The sequence below is a fragment of the Phoenix dactylifera genome, unplaced genomic scaffold, assembly GCF_009389715.1.
Source record: "Phoenix dactylifera cultivar Barhee BC4 unplaced genomic scaffold, palm_55x_up_171113_PBpolish2nd_filt_p 001085F, whole genome shotgun sequence".
In the NCBI taxonomy this organism is placed as follows: domain Eukaryota; kingdom Viridiplantae; phylum Streptophyta; class Magnoliopsida; order Arecales; family Arecaceae; genus Phoenix; species Phoenix dactylifera.
Genome location: NW_024068432.1, coordinates 24,996 through 50,783, shown reverse-complemented (window position 1 = coordinate 50,783; position 25,788 = coordinate 24,996). Strand labels below are relative to the sequence as shown.

The 25,788-nt window shown below is 38.7% G+C and overlaps 1 pseudogene; it reads left to right on the top strand.

Annotated features, from left to right (window-relative positions):
- The first annotated feature begins 1,623 nt into the window (after window positions 1-1,623).
- LOC120107940 lies at window positions 1,624-7,213 on the top strand (annotated as a pseudogene).
- Window positions 7,214-25,788: the final 18,575 nt, after the last annotated feature.

Here is a 25,788-nt window from a genome sequence, read left to right as displayed (position 1 = left end):
GTAAGGGGCTGTTGAAAATATATTGATGTTGTAGGTTTTATGGTTGAATGCAATTATATTTTTATACCACCAACAAAAGCTGCTTGAACCACTATCTTTGATGACCCTCTTTGATCCATTTGACTTGAACTCTAAAGCATTTATTAATGATTAATACTTAAGTTGATCTAGTGCAACATTCGTATCATTAACTCTTGATATATATTGTTATGCCATAGTTCTTGGGTACTTCCTATATGAGCAAGGACATATTGAGTGCCAATGTCTGGCATTAGGGGTGGAAGTGGTCATGGTAACTCATCCTATATGCTATGACCAATACAAAATTTAACAAGATAGAGGGTTGAATCATCAACAATATATTATCAGTGCATTAATCTTTTCAATGTTGTCAGAATTCTACTGTGAAATCTGTTCATGTTTCTTATGCTATTATGTGTTGCATTGTTATACAACCTTTAATTGTCATTCAACATTTGTTATAGAAAATTTTTTTATAGCTGCCAATCCCATATAAGTTCTTGAGATAACTGCTGGGTGAAGCATGTCATCCTAACTCAATCTTTAGATAGCAATATCCTGCACCTGTCTAGCAAGTTTGTTCCAGTTGCAAAAGTGGTATGCTGTTAGACCTGGATCAGTCCATAATTATTTTGAGAAAAATGAACATCCTTCATGAAAATAATCAGGAATTCTGGTGCTTTTCTTCACGTTCCAGTTGAAGATTTGTTTGTATATAAAGATATTTGTCTTTCTGTTTCTGCTACTCTCTTCTTCAGTAATCAAAAATATTCCTAAATCACTTACTTAGATGGCATTGCCACTTTGTAAAATGACCCACCTTAGCTTTTTCCTTTTTGACGTAAAAATATAAGGTCTATCTTTTTCCCGAGCTCGTGGTGCTCCTGTTTCATTAATATTCCAATCACATTTTGCAATAATGTTTTTAACAGATGGAGTGAGCAAATCACCGATAATTTTCATTTGAGACATCGTAGAAGGCGAGTCCGAATGTTGCTGGTGGCTTTCAAATTTTCATCTTGTCATTTAATTGTGTTAATTGTGTTGTCATGCATTACATCATAAGTCAATTCTTAACTTTTCATTTGTTTTCCTTTCCATTCAAAATCTTTTGTTATTATGCATAAGAAAATCAAGTGGATCACCAGAGGTGAATCATGGACTTCCTAGAGTATCCAACTCTTCAGGAATCCCCCTTTCGTTGGTGGAAAGTGTATTTTGAAATTAGGATTTCAGGTCCTAAATACAAACTTTGTTTTCTTCCAGTCCCACAAACTGTTTTTTATTTAAAAATGACTGGTGCTATGCTCCATGTATTGATGAATGGTCTACATTGGTCACTGTCAGCCCTTTTCGTACCCTCCAATAAATATCACTTATTCCATCAAGTCAATCTGAGTAGGTTTTTTGGAAACTTATCATATTTCATCCAATATGAAGTATAATAGGGTAAAAATGGTGAAAAGTCCAGTAGTTGTCATAGGTGAGACCATCAGCTTGTTTGCCATGTAAATGGCCATCGACGTTGGTCACTTTTGAATGGTCATATATCAGCTTCTGTTTACATCGTTTGCTTTGAAGAAGTACGTAGTACTTTCTTGACATGGTTATTGTTCAAACTATCTAACTATCTTCAAGGCTATCCATGCAGGGCGTAATGTTGTCCTTGATGAACCGGGAATACCCAAAGTGATCAATGATGGGGTTACAATTGCTCAGGCTATTGAACTTTCTGATGCAATTGAAAATGCTGGTGCAATGCTAATTCGAGAGGTCATTCAATGCAGCATATTTTTCTCAGGATATGGATAATTGCTTCCATGTAAAACTTTTCTGAGTTGTTTCTATCTACCGAACTTTATGAAATAGGTAGCATGCAAGACAAATGACTCTGCAGGTGATGGGACCACCACGGCAATTGTTTTAGCTCGAGAAATGATCAAACTAGGATTGTTGGCAGTTGCTTCTGGGGCTAACCCGGTCTCTTTGAAAAAGGGTATTGATAAAACTGTTTATGAACTGATCCAGATCTTGAGGAGTAACTGCAGTCCTGTAAGTGGGAAGGAGGATATAAAAGGTATCCTTCCTTTTCTTATGGATTTTTAGAAAAGAACCCATAAATTCATGAAACTCATTTTTTTTTTCATTTTGGCCAGCTGTAGCTGCAATATCTGCTGGAAATGATGGCTTTATTGGGGATCTTATTGCTGAGGCTACAGATCAGATTGGTCCTGATGGAGTGATCACGATTGAATCATCATCATCTTTTGATACTATTATCGAGGTTCAGGAAGGAATGAAGGTAATCGAAATGAATTGTTTATATTTTGTTTTAAATTTATGTATCATTAACACCCATTTATGTTTTATTCAGATAGACAAGGGCTATATGTCACCGCACTTCATCACAAACCAGGATAAATCAATTGTGGAGTTTCAGAATGCTAAAATTCTAGTATCCGATCAAAAGGTGACAAATATTAAAGACATCATCCCTCTGTTAGAAAAGTCTACTCAATTGAGTGTTCCATTATTAATAATTGCTGAGGATATCTCAAGTGAGGTGCTGGCAACATTGGTCCTTAACAAGCTGAGAGGAATTTTAAATGTAGCAGCTGTCAAGTGTCCAGGGTTTGGTGAAGGAAAGAAGGCTCTTCTGCAAGATATTGCTCTCATGACAGGTGAGCTTTCATGCAGTTTCGGTAATTGGTATATAACTATTTTCATGATGAATTTTCCATTTTTCTTTTGAGTTTCATACAATCATTAACTCTAAGATGCAACAGAAAATGGAATTCTTTTGTTTAAAAATTCATGTACATGCCTAGTCTGCTTAGAAACTGATCTCGGACTTGTGCAGTGATCAAACTGCATGATTTGTAGCCAATTTTTGTGTGGACAATATCACCAAAAATATCACAAAAGGGTGTCTAAACTCATTTACTGCTGGGAACAGTTGTTTTATGCTGTAATCTGTGGCTTGCTTGTTTCTTAGAGTTCCTAAACTTGGTGCTTAATATTTATCACGTTGTTGGTCCCATGGTGTTGTAAATTTTCATGTTTTTTCATCTCATGCATTTGTAATGTGGCTGCCTTAATTTCTGCTATGTAGGTCGTTTGCTAGTTAATCCAGACCTCAGATTTTACTTGTGCTTACACTTACTTGGAAAACCAGGTGGTGATTTTCTTGCTAGTGACTTGGGCTTGACGCTTAGTGGTGTAACCTCAGACCAGCTAGGTATTGCTCAGAAGATAACTATAACAAGTAACTCAACAACCATTGTTGCCGACCCATCTATGAGAGCTGAGATTCAGGCAAGAATTTCACAAATAAAGAAAGATTTGGCTGAAACAGATAGTGCCTACCTATCAAGGAAGCTTTCTGAGAGGGTAGCAAAACTCTCAAGTGGTGTAGCTGTGATCAAGGTCTGCTGTTTTCTTTTCTCTATTTCATACTTCAATCAGCACTGTTATTTAATTATACATATAGCTGCGTTGTGTAAAACTGACCTGCTGGGACCATTTAAATACTAGCTCTGGTCATACTTTTTAGGGCATTGCTGTGGATTCTGAAGAATGCAAATGATATATAGGTAGGGGCACACACTGAGGCTGAACTTGAGGATAGGAAACTTAGAATTGAGGATGCGAAGAACGCGATTTCTGCTGCACTAGATGAGGGTATAGCACCAGGTGGAGGGGCAACATTTGTACAGTTATCAAAGCATATTGCTGCCATAATACAAAAGATTGAAGACCCAGAAGAGAAGATTGGTGCTGACATAATTGGAAAGGTCTAGTTTCTTCTTAGTTTTTGCATATGTTATGTCATTTTTCAATTCTTTATAAAAGTTGCTTCAAAAATGTATCAGTTACTGTTCTGTGTTCAGCTTAGATTTCTTTTACCTATAAAGAATACAACATATCCCAAACATAGTAGACGGTAGTAGGTAGCATGCAAGAGAGTGCATGTCTTATTGGAAATTCGCAATCCTGTAGGACCTGAACTTTGAGACATCAAATTGGAAACTTTGATGGTGGTTAAATTTCAGGTCAATGATCCTATACATGATACATAGCACGCACATTACTAACAGATTTATTTTTTCTCTTCATCCGAAACATGAGACACATACTAGACTAAGAATTATGATTTTGCAGCATTAAGTGTCTCTGTTTGATTGCTGATATAAATCTTTGTTGCTATTAGCAGTGGTGGACCGATTAAAATTAAGAATTATGGATGACGCAATAGTCAACTTAAATACTTGCTGATAGGCCACATATGGAAGTTCAAAACTAGATTAAGATGCTTTTCTTTTTATACTTCAACTATGTTTCAGAAACCTAATTGTGATGTTAATTACATTTAACAAGAATATTCGGGTGTCACAGCTGCGATGTTCTAGCCTGAGCCTTCTCATCTGTGTACATGTCCATTGCATATGTCCCATGTAGCTGTCATGTGTGTAAACGAGAATACAGTATGGCTGTGGGCATACTCTGTATTTCCTCTGTACTAAAATGGTTATTTCAATATATTTATTAAATAAGATGTTCCACATTGTGTTTTGTATGTGCTGCTCCTATTTTTACTTGAATGCTAGTTGTCTGAGATAATCAGAACTAGGTTTTGCATCAATCTGATGTCCTTCAATATCCAACAGAGAGAACTTGATTTCCTTGAGAAGTGATTTCCTTGGTATAGTAATTGGTTGCCTGGACAAGATCATCTGAAGCTTTTAACTTTTTCTCATTGGGTAAACATTCAGAGTTGGTGGCCACGACAGTATTTATGATGGGGTATAGATGACATTCCATGCACAACTTCTGAGTTATTACTTCATCTAGAAAGTAGAGACTCCCCACATCCATCTACAGGGTTTATGACTTTATGCCCATTCTCTCTCTAAAGTTTCTGCTTGATTTTTGTCTCCTATTTTTTAAGTGCCACTTTGATGTAACTTGACTCTAAAATACTATCTTCAGCAATTGACATCCAGTAACGGTAAATTTTGCTCAGTTCTTTTACATTTCTGAAGAATTGGAGGCAAGGCAAGTTGGCTAATGGCAACTCAACTCTTATTTTAAGTTGTGTTTAACTAGCCAGATCTGTAACTATACTGTTTCACACCAGCACATTAGCTGAGAAAAGGGTTTATGGATGCCTCTCTTTTCTTAATTTATGATATAGATTAGTTTCGTTATGGGTATCAACTGTCATAGGTGTCTGTCCAGGAACCATGTAATTTTCATGGTGGTAAACCTGAAATGATTATGAATGACAGTGTGAAGTAGCCATAAGAAACTCATGGGATGAGATGCACAAAATTTCAATGAAGTACACAAGTTGTTTCATTGAATTATTTGAAGTGTTTTCTGACACTAAGTCATTAATAATAAAATCTGAGTTAAAATTGAAAATGCAAGATTATGTTCTATAAAATTGAATTATTTCCTTTATTGACATGTTTAATTATGTTCTATTACAGAACATAAATTGGTTTACGCTTTGATCTAATTGTGATCTGAATCATATATAATAGGATTAAAACCACGAGTGATTCTACCCTCATGCACTCTATAATACGATATCAACTAGGCAAATTCAACTAATGATGAGCCAGTAATGCATGTTTCTTGTTTTCTTCCCTGAAGAAGTGTGGTTAACGTTATCACACTGACAATCCAATTTGTTATGAGGCCCATCTAAGCCAATTCCATGAGTTCTGGCATGAAATCTCTGCGTCATCTGCTGATGCTTGTCTGCTTGCTACTTCTTTGCAAACCAGTCTGATGTCAGCTGCGCTATGCAGTAGGTGGCTAAAATGATAAAAATCTTGAAATTGCACTGATGATTCGCAGACATCTTGAAGAAGATGTTCCAATATAGCTGCCCATGTTGCATCTGCATTTCTTGCCATGACAAGTCCATCTCTTATGCTTCATGGCTCAACATGCTGAATGTTCTCCTTTGCTTCCATTTGATGATCAATGTTTCCATTTTAACTTGTGCATCATTTTCCTTATTATCTACTTTACCATTCATTTAAATGCCCATTGAAAGATTGCGTAGAATAAAGTTTTGCTTAAATATCCATATATTTACTTGTAATGAGAAGTAAAGTTAGTTTACTGTATTGATATACTTTGGGTAAATCATGCTATACTGTTTTAGTCATCATCTGCTTCCAAAAGTTTTAATTCTTGTCACTGTGGAAATTACATCACTCTGACTTGCAATATGTTCCTACCAAGGTCTGCACTCTTGGTACCGAGCCCTGCCTTATATGGGTGCCCAACCGGTACACTGGCGTACCGAGTCTTGTTACCCTACTGGTACAGTATGCCCCATAGCAGGCGATGTGGTCCAAGATTGCAGACCTTGGTTCCTACAAACACTAGTAGCCACTGAAGGTAGTTTATGGCGTTTAAGAGTCATAGCAGTCCTCAAGAGGAATTTGCTTTGTAACCAAAAGGCTTTCTGGACTTTCAGGCACTCCTTGTACCGGCTTCATCAATAGCCCACAATGCAGGAGTTGATGGTTCAGTTGTCGTGGAAAAGCTTCTTGCGACTGGCTGGCGGATTGGATATAATGCAATGACCAATGAGTTCGAAGACCTTCTCAAATCGGGTGTGGTAGATCCATGCAAAGTTTCAAGGTGTGCACTCCAGAATGCAGCTTCTGTAGCTGGGATGGTTCTAATGACCCAAGCTGTCATGGTTGATAAAATAAAGAAGCCAAAGCCTGCTGTGCCTCTGGTTCCCGGAATTGCTCCATAGCTTTAGAAGATATCAAGTTGATGAAGAAATTAAAGCTAGCCATTGAACCTGCAGGAGTTTCTGTCAGATATGTTGAAACCAGACTGGAAGTGCTTGGCTGAAGGGTGACATCCAATGCTCACAGGTCAAAACACTTGCTTGCACTGAAAAAATTCACTCCTGCAGGTGCCGTCAACTTTGACTCCTAAAAAATGCTCTTTTCAAAGATCTGGCTTTCTGAATATGTTTACTCTCTACTGCTGTTCATAGCTTATGTATTAGGTATCTGGTTGTGGAGGCACTTTTCTTTTAGAAATATGTGTTATGACATCTAAGGACTTCTAGTTTGTCACATATAACTCAGAAATTCTTCGAGACCCTGTAACAATGGTGTTGTGAAATAATGACATCACATATGTTCAATGCTCTTGTCCTGGCTCATGATGATTGCGACTACTCCAGAATTTGTTTGTGGTGCAACCCTGTATTTTCTTCTTGACTTCTAGTGAATGTCTAACCATTTGTGAAGCCCTATGGTATGCACAAATCTACTATAAATGTGCAAAGCAAAATAGGAGTTGTGCTGATTGTTCACATCCCTGAAGTAGGATTTAGAAGATGATGCAAAGTAATATGGACATATAACATAGGGATCTATTACGAAATTGTGTAATCACTTAAAATTTAGCATCCAATTAAGTTTATACAGGAGGCACTGATCGACCAGCTTGCTGGCTTAATGAGTCCAGCTTCTCAGTCTTCTTGGGGAGCACTACATCCTCTTTTAATGCTAGCTGTTGCTTCCTTAATTTGTTTTAGGTGAAAATAAGAGGCTGTCAAATTTGATCTAGGATATGAATGACATGAATGAGATATTTGAGTCAAGAAATTAACTTATCCTGGTCGCAGTAAAGTTCGAGCAAAGTACTGTTTCCAACTTTTTTCTATAGATCCAAGCAAAAAATATACCTCAAAATAGTGAGAATCTTTCATTAGCTTACAATTCTGCATTGATTATTGCCATTAGATTTTCAAACTACAAATAATTTGGGTGTAACCACCAACTTGAACCTAATGATATGGACTTCTGGACTGCCTGTTCTACTAAAAGCAGATGTGGAGAAAATATCAGCATAGTATGAAATGAAAACTGCGTTGTTGGTAACAGGAAACCTCAAAACATGATTAAGGCTATGCCGTTTGACCTCAGAAAACCTTTGGTTGGCAGAAGATCTCCATGGGCGATATGCATGCATGGAGAAAAGTACTGCAATTCAAAGGCATCATTCTCACCATTCTGAAACAAGGGCTGAAAATCCAATTCAATGCAGCAAAATTGACATTACAGGTATATTTCGTTGGAGGGACTTCGGCTCTTTAATGGGAATGGGAAGGAGTGACTCTCACTTCGGCTGTTTGGTTAGGGGGACTCATTCTTATTTTGGTTTCACAGGAAAATAGAAATTATGCCCCAATCCCCATAATCTAATCTAGACTCTCATCCAATATTCAAATTCCATTTCAATTCTGCTTCCAGTCACGAACCAACTGCATCAGAGAATATGATCATTTTGATTCCTATTTCAATTCATTCCGATTCTAATACCAATTCTGATTTTGATCATGAACCAAACACACCCTATAGTTGATGTTATCTACCAATGTGAGTTAAGTTATTAAGATGAAGAACATATATTTCCAGATAAAAGACTCACCACAGGGTTTTAACGGGTTTAGTCAGTATCATCACTTGTACAGCCACATCCATCATCATGATAAGCTGCATCACAAGCAAATCAAACATCGAACTCGCATCAAAAATTTGTCATACTAAGTGGCAAACACTTAATGAGTTAGAGAAGTCTATAACCTAAAAAGACATATCAAGGAATGAGGGTTTGGTGGGACTTAGCTTATGTAGAATGATGGAGCTTCAACGTATTTGATGAATGCATAATTTTTTTAACTTTCTATTTGTTTATTCATTTTTAAGTAAACAAGATAGTAATTTCTCATCAATTCATTTCATGAGAAGATGAAATAAAGTAGACATTTCTAATATATAGATTACAAGCACAAAATAGTGAAGAAAAATTAGGCATTACAATAATATTACCAAAGACAAATAGATCTAAGAAAGCTGATATCCTGCTGTAACTTAGGACTAGAAAACGCAAAGGGTGTTAGATGTATGCCCTAGAAGCCAATTTAGCTGACACATTATTGATTCTAGGGACATAATTTTGTACTTGACTGTTTATTATTGAATAAATAAAAGGCATCTTTTCATTCATATTATTTATGTGTCTATGAATCGTCCAAGGAATTAATAAGATGATGATACATATTCTCAAGAGTTGAGAATTTGAGCCATGTATCATTGGTGATTAATTTCTAAATGCTCCTGATCAATGGATCATCACGAGGACGGTGATCGATCCGATCAGTGCACAGATCACTTTCCTTCTGGATGGACGAGACTTGAGTCCACAGTGTAGGGACACTGAAGTGATAGTGCAGGTGCTTGTTAGAGAACAAGGGTACTGAGTGTGACCAAGACAAGAAGTCACTTGGATGTCTATCCACTCGTCAGTGACTTGCTTGATGTTGCAGTAGTGTGACTGGTCCTTTGACCTGCGGTGCTTCGACTACTCACAGTGAGGTTATTGTAGTTTGACTGCACACATACATGGTCTCTAGCCATATGGGTCCATGCAGTGTAGATTGGCTGCAGTAAGTTCACTGTAGGAGTAGGGTATGCACCTATAAGGAATCTATCGACCTTGATAGAAGAGGAGTGATCCTATGTGATTTGTTAGACTGAGTTCTAAGACCTTGGCCAGGGCAGTAATATAAAGTGGAAAAAGAGTTTTCCACTATCGAACTCAAGTCGAATAAATCTTGACATATGACAGACGATGGGGTTTGACGAGTTGTCCATGACCTCCGTCCTGTAGGGATCCACGATAGTAGGACTGTATCACATGTTAACTGCACCTAGAGGTTCATCTTTCTATTCTACTGGGTAGCCACTACATGCTGCTAGGTGTCACTGGTGGATGGTGGGACTCATAGGGATTATCTTGATGATCGATAAACCCTAATGAGTTGAGTTGGAATCGTTCCAACCCATTGAAAGGAGTTTTCAATGATATTGTGATAGAGATCATAATATATCTCACTACCAGTCAGAGTAGAACCTATGGGGTCACACACACTAGAAGTATTGACCGATCCGATGGTTGAATAGTGATTATAAATCATGAGAAATCAATTCGATTGATATTCGGTTGAAGAAGGAACAAAGGGAATTAATTAATTGGACTTAAACACAAATCCTACTTCGGGTAGGATTCCTGGAGTCCTAATTGGATTAGGACTGGGAATCCTAGTTGGAGTAGGACTGGGATTCCTACTTGGAATAGGATTCCTACAACCCTAATGAGATTAGGAATTTTGAATTAAAATTGGATTCCTACTTGGAGTAGGATTTCTAGAAATCCTAATTGGATTAGGACTTCGGATTCAAATAGAGTCCTAATTGGATTAGGACTAAAATTTAAATACATCCCAATTGGATTAGGATTCCTTAAGTCTAAATTAATTATTAATCTAATGAATCAACATGACTCCTAATTGGATTAGGATTGAAGAGTTCAATTGGGTCATGGTTCATTCAAGTTCTAATAGAATTAGGACTAGCATGGATTGAACCCAATTGATTCATGATTTGGTTAAAGCCTAATAGGATTAGGACTTAGCCATAAGAGGGACACCTAATCCTCCTTAGAGGAGGATTAGGGCATCACAAGAAGGAGGGATCACGCCCCTTCTCCTCTCCTTGTGTGCGGCATGAAGAGAGGGGCCGGCGCCCCCTTCTTATGGAATTAACTCTAGGGCTCCTAGATTGTAGGAGCCCTAGATGGCTATATAAGAGGAGGCAAGGGGCCGGCGCCCTAATGCACTTGAAGCCCTCCTCTTGCTGCCGCCACCCTCCCCTCTCCTCCCTTGGTTCAACCGCAAGCAAGGTGCAAGGGAAAGAAGAGCTTGGCGACATCCCTTCTTCTTCCTCTTGGCTTCAACGCATGAGAAAAGAAGAAGGCTGCGAAGGGCTTTGATCTTCTTCCTCTTCTTCATCCTTCTTCTTCCTCCTCTCAAGTGCAATCAAGAGTTGATTGAAAGAGAGGAGATCAGCCATCAAAAGAAGTCTTTGCAAGGGAGCTAGCACCCCGGGAAGACAAGAAAGATTTGATCGGTCCTCTACTTCGTGTGGATACCCGTAGAGGCCGGATGTTTGAACGGCTTCAAGCGAACCCTCTTCTGAAAACCACGAATTCAGATTTGCGGTGATCATCTACCCGCGCAAGGTGAAGATCTGATCTTCCTAATGGTTTTAAAAGTTTTAATTTTTACCTAATTACGAAAGGTCTCGAAACAACGTTCATGCAATGAACGTTGATCCCGCACATGCCCCCTTTCCGCTGCCATCTGATTTTTGTTTTGAAATATCAGCGGCATGGGCGGGTTCCCAACAGTGGTATCAGAGCCTAGGCTTCGTAGATTAAGGTAAGAATTAAATATCTAAAGGCTTATTAGATCTGAAAATTGAATGATCATGCATGCTGAAAATTTCTGCATGCAGATTTTTCAGGGGTGCTGATTTTTGCATGCTGATTTTTATGTGATAAAATGATGGTTCTAATTGCATTGTTAATGAGATTACAAAGTTTAGAATCATGATTAGCATGATCAGCAACCTATGTCATGACATAATCAGTTAGTTTTCAGATCTAAAAATTATAATTGTTACATATGGTGATGATCATAGGATTCAAACCCTTTTGGTATCAAATGTAATGACCTGCGATGTGATCTGCGATGTTATGTAATTTTTCAGATGCTTGCATGCATCTTATTTGATGTTTTGAGAGGCTTGCGTGCCTCCTAAAAGGAGATGTAATTTATTTTATTTTTATTTTACATCTGGTTGTATTTCTGTGATGTGATGTACGTCAACGATCAAGTCGAAGACGATGCATGAGATGAACAGGGGTCTAAGCGGTTGATGGCGATTGGATCAAGAGTTGGTCAAGGATCGAATCAAGGAGGCTTGGAACCAATTCAAGAGTTGAAGACTAGTTGATCGATTGACGTGCATGTGCTTGTAATACGACCTAACTAGAATCCATGATCATCACCTATTTAAAGTTTAGCTTTAATTTGATGCTGCGATTACAACTGCCTGTGATGTGCCGTTTGCATGTGATGTGAATGCGAGTCGGGTAGATAGGTTTACATGTGATGTAGCAAACTCAATTGAGACCTAAATCAAAACCTCCTCAATCAAGTCGAGAGTGAACCGACATGAGCAAGTCATATTAGATTAATTGATCTAATTGGTGTCTAGGAAAGCATAAAAGGTGGTTACTTAATTAGGACCTTACTCTCTGAGTAAGGGGAGCCTCCCACCTGCTTACCTGGCCAATTGTTCGATTACCTCTTATGAAGGGCTCAAGTTGCAAACACTAAGACCTGATTAACCAATATTAAGTCAATAGGTCTTCCACTGTAGTAGAGCTGCTAAGGCCTTTCTGATGTTGATTTGTCTCGGCTGGACACAGTGGTCAAGTTGCATCGGGGGGCTGGACCTCTCTATAGACATGAGATGTTGTAGGGTAAAGGTGGGGTTGGGCGCCAATAACTTTTAGGTGAGGACCCAATGATGACTTTATTCCTACGGTTATACGGTGGGTCTGACTTAACTAAGAAATGGGACCAATAACTGTTAGGTGAGGTCTTCATGGCTTAGAGACCAAGTTACACTGCACCATGCTTGAGAAGCATTGTACAAGAGTTGTACACTCATCCATCTATGTGTCACCAATAACTGTTAGGTGAGGTGGCATGTAAATCGGTGGGACCGCAGTACCTACTAGAAACCCTAGTCGTGTGGGATTTCTGTTTCCCTACCAGGGGAGTGTGAGGGATTCGAGAAAATAGTGGGAGTTATATTTGTTCTAAAAGACCTTAGAACAGATTAGGATCAAGTACAAAAGTATAACTAGAATCTTTACTCTCTGCAGATACAATGTCAGCTTCAAACCCTTTGACCCGTATTCTTGAGACCAACCGACTGACCGGAGCCAATTACAAAGACTGGCTTAGAAATCTCAAAATTGTTTTGGACTGTGAGAAAATAGGCTACATACTCGATTCAGATATCCCCACACTACCAACACGTCCTACTGATGTTCAACGTGAGATACATAAAAAGTGGTTGGATGATGACATTAGAGTAAAATGCTATATGATGGCATCCATGTCTAATGAACTCCAATGCCAGCATGAAAATATGAAGACTGCTAGGGACATACTGGCACACCTGCAAGAGTTGTATGGTGAGCAGAGTCGCACAGCTCGTTTTGAAGTGTCCAAGAGGCTTTTCAAAGCAAAGATGCGCGAGGGACAGTCTGTCCATGATCACGGTCTGATCATGATCAAGGACCTGGAGGAGCTTGAGAAGCTCGGTATGGACATGCACAAGGAATTACAAGTGGATTTGATCCTACAGTCACTTCCTGATTCATTTGGTCAGTTTATAGTAAACTACCACATGAATAAGATTCAATGCACTAAGACTGAACTAATCAACATGTTGGTAACTGCTGAGGGAGCCTTGAAAGGTTCAAGGGGCAATGTCCTTGCTGCTGAGTTGACTTCTGGTTCCAAGAGAAAGTCTACTTGGAAGAAAAAGAAGCCTGCTAAGAAGCAGAAGAAAGACAAGAAGCCAAAGAAGGAAGTTCAAAAGAAAAAGGCTAACGACAAAGGAAAATGTTTCCACTGCAATGTCGAAGGCCACTGGAAGAGAAACTGTCCTTCATACCTCGAGAGCCTGAAGAACAAGAAAGGTGACACGCCTTCAGAAGGTATAGACTTGCTCATAATTGAAACTAATCTAACGGTTTCTTCTACTTCTAGTTGGGTTATAGATTCTGGTTCTAGTGCTCATTTGTGCACTACCATGCAGGGTCTAAAGGAAAGTAGAAGGCTGGCGGAAGGTGCGGTAACCCTTCGGGTTGGCAATGGGGCAAAAGTTGCTGCTGTGGCTGTGGGCACCTACCATCTGCGACTACCGTCTGGATTTAGTTTATTACTTAGAGACTGCTATTATGTACCTGCTGCTAGCAGAAATTTGATTTCTGTTTCATGTCTAGCACAGGAAGGTCATGTTTTTACTTTTGACAAAAACTGCTGTTCTATTTATTTAAGAAATAAAATAGTCGCATGTGGTTTCATGATCGACAGTCTCTATCATTTACATATGGATGTATCTGTGAATATTACCGAGCAAAAAGTGAGTGCCAAAGGATCCAAAAGATCTAGAGATGAGATAAACCAAAGATATTTGTGGCACCTCAGGCTTGGCCATATTGGAGAAGACAGAATGAACAAAATGGATAAAGATGGGCTTTTAGGCTCATTGACTTCCGAGTCATATCCAGTTTGCGAGTCCTGTCTTTGAGAAAAAATGGCTAGACTGCCCTTTGTAGGACATGGGGAGAGGACCACTGAAATACTTACCCTAGTACATACAGATGTATGTGGCCCATTCGATGTGCTAGCCAGGGGATGTTATTTTTACTTCATTACCTTTACCGATGATTATTCACGATATGGGTATGTGTATCTTATGATACACAAGTCTGAATCTTTTGAAAAGTTCAAAGAGTTCAAGAATGAAGTAGAAAAACAAACCGGAAAACCTTTTAAGGCTCTTCGATCAGATCGAGGAGGAGAATACCTTAGTGGGGAATTCCGGGACTATCTCAAAGAAAACGGCATAGTCTCACAATGGACACCTCCGGGTACACCTCAACTCAACGGGGTGTCAGAGAGGAGAAATCGGACCCTGTTGGACATGGTCAGGTCCATGATGAGCTTCACTGATTTACCTATGTTCCTTTGGGGAGATGCCTTACTCACAGTGATTTATTTATTGAATAGAGTTCCCTCTAAATCCGTTCCTACCACACCGTATGAGATATGGCATGGTAAGAAACCAAGTCTGGGTCATCTCAAGATTTGGGGATGTCCGGCCCACGTCAAGAGACTACAGGCGGACAAGTTAGAGGCTAGTACCATAAGTGCTCGTTTTATAGGATATCCTAAAGAGTCATTAGGATACAATTTTTACGTCTCAGAGGATCACAATGTGTTTGTGAGCCGTCATGCCATCTTCTTGGAAAATCAGTTTATCCTTGATAGAGGCAGTGGGAGGAAAATTGAGCTTGAAGAGAAAGTCTCTGAAAAGCAACGAGTCATGGATCCTATAGAACCCATTCATAAAGAGCCAGTACACGATGTCCCTCGACCACCTCGTAGATCTAGTAGGGTCTTCCATCCTTCCGATAGATACTTAGGTATACTAGAAGAGGATACCGAGGAAATATTCCTAGTGGGAGATAGGGATCACATATAGGATCCCAAAACCTACAACGAGGCGATATCTGATATCGATTCCGAGAAATGGCTGGAAGCTATGAAGTCAGAGTTAGACTCCATGCATTCCAACCAAGTCTGGACCTTAGTAGACCCATCAGAAGGTATTGTACCTATTGGATGCAAATAGATCTACAAAAGGAAGATAGGTTCGGATGGAGAGGTAGAGACCTATAAGGCAAGGCTTGTGGCAAAAGGGTATAGTCAGCGCGAGGGCATTGACTATCAGGAGACCTTTTCACCTGTAGCCATGCTAAAATCCATCCGAACATTGCTTGCCATTGCAGCATTTCATGATTATGAAATCTGGCAGATGGATATGAAAACTGCTTTCCTGAATGGATATCTTAATTAAGATATCTATATGGAACAGCCTTTGGGTTTCACTTCCAGTGATGGAGATCACAAGGTCTGCAAGCTGCAAAGGTCCATCTATGGACTAAAGCAAGCATCTCGGAGTTGGAACACTCGTTTCGATGACGCAATCAAAATGTTTGATTTCATCAAAAACGAAGAGGAACCGTGTGTTTACAAAAAGGTTAGTGGGAGTGCTGTCGTTTTTCTCGTACTGTACGTAGATGACATTTTCCTGATTGGGAATGATATTCCCATGCTAACCTCGGTCAAGGTCTGGTTGTCAAAAGAATTCTCCATGAAAGACCTTGGAGAAGCATCCTATATTTTGGGAATAAAGGTCTATAGAGATAGATCTAAAAGAATGCTTGGCCTTTCACAGAAAATGTACATAGAGGAGGTGCTGAAGAGGTTCAGCATGGAAAACTCCAAGAGGGGTCTCTTACCCCTTAGGCATGGAATTCATCTCTCCAAGAAGATGTGCCCCAACACATCTGAAGAGATTCAACGCATGAGCAAGATTCCCTATGCATCGGCAATAGGAAGCCTCATGTATGCCATGCTGTGTACACGACCTGATATAGCTCTTGCTGTGAGTGTCACAAGCAGATATCAGTCGAATCCAGGTGAAGAACACTGGACAACTGTGAAGAATATTCTTAAGTACTTGAGAAGAACTAAAGATTTATTCTTGGTTTTTGGAGGATCATCAGAGTTAAAGGTAGAAGGGTACACAGATTCAGACTTCATGACTGATGTCGATGATAGGAAGTCAACATCTGGATATGTGTTCTTGTGCAATGGTGGTACGGTAGATTGGAAGAGTTCTAAACAACCAATCATTGCTGATTCTACTATGGAAGCTGAATACATCGCCGCCTCTGAAGCTGCTAAGGAAGGCTTCTGGTTCAAGAAATTTATTGCAGAGTTGGACGTGATGACATCAGATGCCATAACACTCTACTACGATAATAAGGGCGCCATAGCCCTTGCTAAGGAGCCAAGGTCTCATCAGAAGTCTAAGCATATAGAGCGGCGCTTCCATCTCATACGCGACTATGTTGAGAAGAAATATGTAAAGGTGCAGAGAGTAGACTCCGCGGATAACGTGGCGGACCCGTTCACTAAGCAGCTGAGTCAGCAAAAGACTGAAGCCCATCTTGAGAAGATGGGCCTAAGATATATGACCAATTGGCTTTAGTGCAAGTGGGAGATTGTTAGATGTATGCCCTAGAAGCCAATTTGGCTGACACATTGTTGATTCTAGGGACATAATTTTGTACTTGACTGTTTATTATTGAATAAATAAAAGGCATCTTTTCATTCATATTATTTATGTATCTATGAATCGTCCAAGGAATTAATAAGATGATGATACATATTCTCAAGAGTTGAGAATTTGAGCCATGTATCATTGGTGATTAATTTCTAAATGCTCCTGATCAATGGATCATCACGAGGACGGTGATCGATCCGATCAGTGCACAGATCACTTTTCTTCTGGATGGACGAGACTTGAGTCCACAGTGTAGGGACACTGAAGTGATAGTGCAGATGCTTGTTAGAGAACAAGGGTACTAAGCGTGACCAAAACAAGAAGTCACTTGGATGTCTATCCACTCGTCAGTGACTTGCTTGATGTTGCAGTAGTGTGACTGGTCCTTTGACCTGCGGTGCTTCGGCTACTCACAGTGAGGTTATTGTAGTTTGACTGCACACATACATGGTCTCTAGCCATATGGGTCCATGCAGTGTAGATTGGCTGCAGTAAGTTCACTGTAGGAGTAGGGTATGCACCTATAAGGAATCTATCGACCTTGATAGAAGAGGAGTGATCCTATGTGATTTGTTAGACTGAGTTCTAAGACCTTGGCCAGGGCAGTAATATAAAGTGGAAAAAGAGTTTTCCACTATCGAACTCAAGTCGAATAAATCTTGACATATGACAGACGATGGGGTTTGACGAGTTGTCCATGACCTCCGTCCTGTAGGGATCCACGATAGTAGGACTGTATCACATGTTAACTGTACCTAGAGGTTCATCTTTCTATTCTACTGGGTAGCCACTACATGCTGCTAGGTATCATTGGTGGATGGTGGGACTCATAGGGATTATCTTGATGATCGATAAACCCTAATGAGTTGAGTTGGAATCGTTCCAACCCATTGAAAGGAGTTTTCAATGATATTGTGATAGAGATCATAATATATCTCACTACCAGTCAGAGTAGAACCTATGGGGTCACACACACTAGAAGTATTGACCGATCCGATGGTTGAATAGTGATTATAAATCACGAGTAATCAATTCGATTGATATTCGGTTGAAGAAGGAACAAAGGAAATTAATTAATTGGACTTAAACACAAATCCTACTTCGGGTAGGATTCCTGGAGTCCTAATTGGATTAGGACTGGGAATCCTAGTTGGAGTAGGACTGGGATTCCTACAACCCTAATGAGATTAGAAATTTTGAATTAAAATTGGATTCCTACTTGGAGTAGGATTCCTAGAAATCCTAATTGGATTAGGACTTCGGATTCAAATAGAGTCCTAATTGGATTAGGACTAAAATTTAAATACATCCCAATTGGATTAGGATTCCTTAAGTCTAAATTAATTATTAATCTAATGAATCAACATGACTCCTAATTGGATTAGGATTGAAGAGTTCAATTGGGTCATGGTTCATTCAAGTTCTAATAGAATTAGGACTAGCATGGATTGAACCCAATTGATTCATGATTTGGTTAAAGCCTAATAGGATTAGGACTTAGCCATAAGAGGGACACCTAATCCTCCTTAGAGGAGGATTAGGGCATCACAAGAAGGAGGGATCACGCCCCTTCTCCTCTCCTTGTGTGCGGCATGAAGAGAGGGGCCGGCGCCCCCTTCTTATGGAATTAACTCTAGGGCTCCTAGATTGTAGGAGCCCTAGATGGCTATATAAGAGGAGGCAAGGGGCCGGCGCCCTAATGCACTTGAAGCCCTCCTCTTGCTGCCGCCACCCTCCCCTCTCCTCCCTTGGTTCAACCGCAAGCAAGGTGCAAGGGAAAGAAGAGCTTGGCGACATCCCTTCTTCCTCCTCTTGGCTTCAACGCATGAGAAAAGAAGAAGGCTGCGAAGGGCTTTGATCTTCTTCCTCTTCTTCATCCTTCTTCTTCCTCCTCTCAAGTGCAATCAAGAGTTGATTGAAAGAGAGGAGATCAGCCATCAAAAGAAGTCTTTGCAAGGGAGCTAGCACCCCGGGAAGACAAGAAAGATTTGATCGGTCCTCTACTTCGTGTGGATACCCGTAGAGGCCGGACGTTTGAACGGCTTCAAGCGAACCCTCTTCCGAAAACCACGATTTCAGATTTGCGGTGATCATCTACCCGCGCAAGGTGAAGATCTGATCTTCCTAATGGTTTTAAAAATTTTAATTCTTACCTAATTACGAAAGGTCTCGAAACAACGTTCATGCAATGAACGTTGATCCCGCACATGCCCCCTTTCCGCTGCCATCTGATTTTTGTTTTGAAATATCAGCGGCATGGGCGGGTTCCCAACAAAGGGCCCAACTTGGATAAGAACTTTAATCTATTTACTACACCAAAAAATTAAATAAGTCGACCAACTATGAATCGATAATCATGAATCGACTATTTTCATCAAAAAAAAAATCATGAATTGACTACAGTTTGGTCAAATTATTCATGAACCCATGTATGAAATCTGGAATGAATCATTGTTCATCACTTTCCGCATATCTATAAGACCACATGGAAGTGGGTTGCTGAACTTAACCACCAAGGGATAGTTTCTCATGGGAAAAAATATCTAGAGGAAGTTATTTCAAGTAATAACTACCCTTTCTTCCCATCATAAGAGCATGGAGATAACTTCAATTGCTTTCTCTTTAACGTACTTGACACTTAACAACACTATTACCAAGCATCAATGTGTTCTAAGTGCTTGGTAATGATTCCCTCCTAGGATTATAGGAACATGCCTCTCCTAGTAGTAGATGATTTTTCAACGATCAATAGATGCAGCTCCGTTTCTACCCATAGAGCAGAAATTCAACATGCTTACACATGAAAGTCTCATGATAACCTACTCGCACATGAAGGTCAAGTGATCCATACTGAGTAGGTTCAACCTACTTGCATACAAAGAATAAAGAACCTAGAGCGTAGAGAATCAAAATGCTTAGCACGGAGTTTGAGTATCTTGTAAAGTCAATAGTAGATAGATCATTCATTGTCAAAGAAGCGGCTTCAATATCGCCTACAAACAAAGAGTCGAGCTACTCTTTCTTCTTTTACGTAGATTTCAATTAGTAGAGTTGATTGTAATTGGAGCAATAGAGTCTAGTTATTCCTCTCCCTCTTGTTCTGGTTCATTCTTTTATCCAACATATATATTGTATCACAGTCATTATCATTCAAATTCATTTTCTCTTTGTCTCATATCTCCTCCTTTTTATTTTCATTCTATCAATCACTCAGCAGATTTTTAGGTCTTCTTACTAATTAAGATGTTGAAAAAGGAACTCAGGCACATAATGAATTAAAAGCCATAATTAATCAAAAAAAGGAAGCTTAAAAATATGCAAATGTTTTTTTGGCATCAACCACAAGGTGTAGAGTGATTAATTTATAATGTTAATTATGGATACACTTCAATAGATGATTTGATGACCCCACTAGGGAGCCGAGTGCCTAATGTTCACCTTCTATTCTCAAAATTCAGGCAGCACCATAAGAATTGGCTTGAAAAGCAATCTATTGTATGTAAAATATCAGGCAAGCACATTACAAATGGTTTCGAGAAGCCAATTAGTATACCTAAGGCTTTACTTGAATTGGTTAGAAAAGCCATCATTGATTATAAAATATGAAAATTTTTAAATTTACCAATAATATGATCAATAAATATGGTCGATAAGAATGATCATAGTCGATATGCATGATTGACCTACTCAAAATTACAGTCATTACCATGGTCAATAAGTATGATCAACCAATTCAAAACTATGACTATTATTATAGTCCTTTTTGTTTTTTTTCGTAAGGACCATTATCATTGTTATCATGGTTGATAAGCATAATCGACTTATTCAAAACTATGGCCACTATCATAATCGATAAGTATGATCAACCTATTCAAGATTATGTCCATTATCATGGTCGATAAGTATGATTGACCTTTTTTTAACATCATGGCATTATTGTGATCAATAATCATGATTAATCCATTCAAGATGATAGCCCATGTCAAGGTCAATAGCATGTTTGGTTGAATTTAAAATTATGGTCTATATTATAGTTAATAGACATGGTTGATGGGTTACATTTTATGATGAAATTTAATAGTCAAATATCTAATTGATCGATCAATAGCTTATTATCAAGCATTTCTTTTATTTGGTTGATTGGTTGTTGAATTGTGCTTTTCTAGCTTAACAAATATATCCATTTTCGTTGAGCATAGAGGTCATGTGTTTACGGCAAAAAATTAAGTAGATCAACCAAGTATAGATCAATAATCATGAATCAATCATAGCTCGGTCAAATTATTCATGAACTTTGTTTGAAATCTAGAATGAATTATTGTTCATCAATTGATGCACATCGACCAAGACCATATGGAGGTGGTTTTTTTTTCCTTCCAAACTTAACCAACAAAAAGTAGTTTTTAAGAAAAACTATCTAGGAAAAGTTATTTTTAGTAATAACTACCATTTCTTTCCATCACAACAGCATAAAAAGGACTTTAATGCCCTTTCTCCAACATACTTGACACTATCAACACTACAACTAGGTGCCAATCGCCTTCTCTCTTAGAGTACATATCCTTTGAAGCTTTTTTTTTTGGTAAAATAGATAGACTTACAATTCATACATGATGAACATCCAGTGGTATCTAAGTACAATCTTTCTCTAAGATCCAAAAAATAATTATTAAATATCATCTAGAGGTAGTCGATGGAGTGGTGAGCCATATATGATGCCACCTGTTGCTGGAAACTGGACCCGGGGGCGACCGGTCCGCTGGGAAGGAGGAGCTCCGGCGAGAACTGGCGGGCGGCGATCCGTCAACGAGCGGCGTCCTCTGCAAGTGGCCTGTAGAAAGCCGGTGGCCAGGGTTTCCGGCGCCGGCCCTCCGATGGCTAAGTCAGAGGGGGCAAGTGTATTCAAAAGTGGGAGGGAAGAAAAAATATCCCCCGGACTTCAGAGTCCAATCCCCCTTTTTATAGGGAGATATAGGATTACCTGTGATATGACGGGACGAAATTACCGTATGGTTGAGCATGTCGTCGGAATTAATGCACGATCGTATGTATTAATAGCTTGCCATGTGAGATCAGGTCGGAGCCAGGGAGCTGTCATGACGGATCGGACGTAGCCGAGCTGAGCTACTGTGAAGAGCTTGAGGTCCGTAGATAACAGGAGTCGCGTGCATTAATTGTTGAGTGAGTTGAGGATCTGCAGAGACCATGTGCATTAATTATTGAGTGAGCCGAGGGTCTGCAGGGACCATGCTCATTAATGATTGAGTAAGCCAGAAGTCTGCAGAGGTCATGCGCATTAATTGTTAGCGGCGGTGACAGGGTATGGCCTCTGGTCAAGCTTCAGAAGGATGTGACCGTGGTGTGTGGGCGGCGAGGTTGGGCTTCTGAGGTTAGCGAACTCCGAGGTCGTGCGCCTGGTCGGACATCAGGCCGGGCGTCCGAGATAGGGTGCTTAGACCGAAGTTGTGTGTCAAGTCGGGCGCCTTCAGTTCGGCCGCCCTCAGGTCGGACACTTAGAGGTCGGACGTTCTCAGGTCGGGCGCCGGCAGCCGGTTTACGGGCCTTGGGGCTGTTTATTTTCCCCCAACACCACCCATCAGCAAGCTTGTTCCCTTCTCTAAATATATAAGAGGCTTTGGAGTTTGCTGGTTGCTGTGTCATATGCCCAATATCAAAGAGGAGGGGGTGTATATTTGAGTAGAGTTGACGTAGCTTCTAGATCCTTTGAAGTGTTTTGCCTTATGACCACTCTTAGAAGTTTAGAAATTGAATTCTTTTTGGTGGTGAATGATTTTTGAACTATCCATGGACGCAACTTTGATTTTGAGCAAAAATCAAATAACCAATGGAGTAAAGGTTCAATCTACTTGCACATGAAGGTTGAGTGACCCATAGAGTGGATGGTCATGACTAATATTTAGTTTTAAAGGATTCACTACATGGGTCATATTTCATATAGTTTGTGATCTGATACTTGCTAAATAATAATAGATTTTAAACCAACACACAATGATAGATTTTAACCAACACACAATGATAGATTTTAACCAACACACAATGATAGATTTTAAACCAACACCCTCGGCTAGTACCAACGGGACTTGTATCCCTTGGCAGACATCCCTATCCTAGTTGAAAAGGTGTGTGAAGTATAATCAGAACTTTAAATTGAATTTGCATGATTATTATGAACATTTTAGCATATCATGGTAATAAAAAATGGGATAAGATTAACAAAATTAAGAGGAAAAATGAGAAAAAAAATGCATAAATATAATGTTAACAAAAGATCAATTTTTTATTTCAATTACAAAATGAGTGCAAATAAATAAAATCTATAAGGATTGCTAACAAAAATTAAGAGAGTAATTTTTTTTTAAATTTGATTTTCAAATAAACAAATGTAAATAAGAAAGGATAGATATGAGGTATTGGATCACTAAGGGAACCCTAAACTACATCCCAAAAGGAAATTATTCTTGCACTTTTTTGAAGAAGATGGGATAAATTATTATAAGGATAAATTGCAAACAAAATATTGAAATTATTATTTTTGTTCTTAAACAAGGGATTTTTGTTGTTTGCTTCAAATTTAGCTCCTTGCCTTATAAAAATCCGGCACTACTTTTGGCCCATAGAAAACCACAAAATTGCCTTGTAGTTTTCTTTATTTTATGGTGCATACAAAGCTTTTTGTTAGCCCTCTTTGAGTGCACTAGAGTACTAATAACTTTGAATATAAGCAAAATCATCATATAGAATAATAATTACTAGACGATTAGCTTAATATAAAATAAGAAATAATTTTTGAAATATATCAAAAATATGTTTGCAACAACTAGTAAAATATTTTTTAGATATAACCAAATTGCCAAAGAAAATAAAAAGGATATTAAAAAGTTATATTTTTCTTTTGCATAATGAATATATGATGCTAAGGATGTAATTCTTAGAATACAATGGACTTCAATTTTCAAAATATATATGAGAAGAATTAAAACCAAGGTATGCAATCTGTGGATTCTATATCAATACTGTATAAGTACAAATCGATATGGGGGACGGTTCGATGTACCACCAATTAGTATGCTCCAATACCAATTATAAATACTGGTACGAAATGCTATGCCAGGTGTGGGGCAAACCTTGATTACAACCTTTTTATTTAGGTAGTTTTGGTAGCAGGGATGAAAAACCAATCTAGATAAATGATGTTCTAACCAACTCATTTTGATGCAAGACACCTCACTTGCTTCTTCTCTCTTGCAAAATAATATATGACACCAATAGAAAACAGAAAATTGAAATAGTGCTATTGGAGTTTAAGGCATTCCTAAACCCCTATTCTCTACAAATACAAAAACAAAGGATGAGATTTAATCAAATAATACAATAGTATGTGATAATGCCTTTCTACTATTTATTATGCTTAACTAGCGCTTCATAATTGGTCTTTTTTTGTGGTAACCTAGTTGCAAAATAGAAACAAAAAAAAGGGAGACCGAGCTCTTTTACATGGGGGCTTAGCTTCCACAGCTCTCCTTTTATCTTAATCACATTTTAGTTTATATTGAATGAGCAAAAAACAAAAAAAAAAACCCGTCAAGAATGCATTGTAAATGACATAATCCTACATAATGAGCAAAAATCCCACAAAGAATGCATTGATGAAACTTTCCTTTCTATTTCCTCCTTACGCCCGAAGAGGGGTTCAATTGCTGAATCTTTTTATAGTCAGAGAGAAAGGGCAAACGAGATGAATGGCTGTTAAACTATATGGTTCTATATAGACAGCCAATTTTATGCATAAACTAATTAGATGAGGTGAGAGTAATTTGAACTTCCACAAAGAATTTAATAAAATGTTTTGTTAATTCTAGTACTATGTTTAACCCAGACATCTATTTGCATGCTATCTAAAACTTACAGAGATCATCTTGCAATTATGTGAAATGTGAGGATTGCTCTACAATTTTCATAAAATTTAGGGATGGTCATAGGAAACACCTTTTCATTGTATGAGTTATAATACATGTCTTCTAACATATGAAATATATCCTAGATTTTAAAATAACTTTTAGTTTTTGCAAAAATTGGATATTAGGAGTGAAGAGCATTGGTTGCCAAGCAGAAAAGCTTATTGAGATTTTTAAGATCAAAGTCCGAGTGTGGTGAAGGAGATATGAATTAGGATGATGTTCATAGTAGCTACATGGAGAAATCTAGTTAAGAGTATCACAGGAGTTGGATCGTAGGGAAATATTTGAACCTTAATACAATGCTTAGGATGTGGGCGACTACCATCTGCTACTTATGAACATCTGAACTATAGTCTGTGGTGGAATGACCTTATAGGTAAAGCATATGTATAGAGAGGCCAATGGAGCCGTGGATTGGATAGCCTCATGTGTTGCCAATCATTTTAGGGTACTCTTTGGGTAGAGAGAGAGAGTTATCCGGTGCACTTCAAAACCTGTTATTTTTCGATTTTTTTTGACTTTATCTGTATCTGTAATATATGATACATCCATTTTAACAAAAAAAAAATAGTGTTTTGGATGGGATTAAGTATTTAAGAGAGTTACCAGTGAAAATAAGCTAATTTAACAAATTCAAAGAAAGAGTCTAGTCCATTAATTTCAATTAGGTTAGACCATCTAGTTATCTGTATCCAATTTGAGACACCATGAGTGTTTGATCTGAGCCACCATGCATGTAGAGTTTACAAAGCTAGTTTCTGAGTCGGGTCTCGCCAAGGGGAGAGAATCGAAGGCTGCATTAATCACCGTGTACATCTCTGACCGTCTGATCCACTGCCCTTTCTGTTCGCCAGCCGTCCATTTCCAGGCCCACCGTAAAGCGGACAAAACCCACG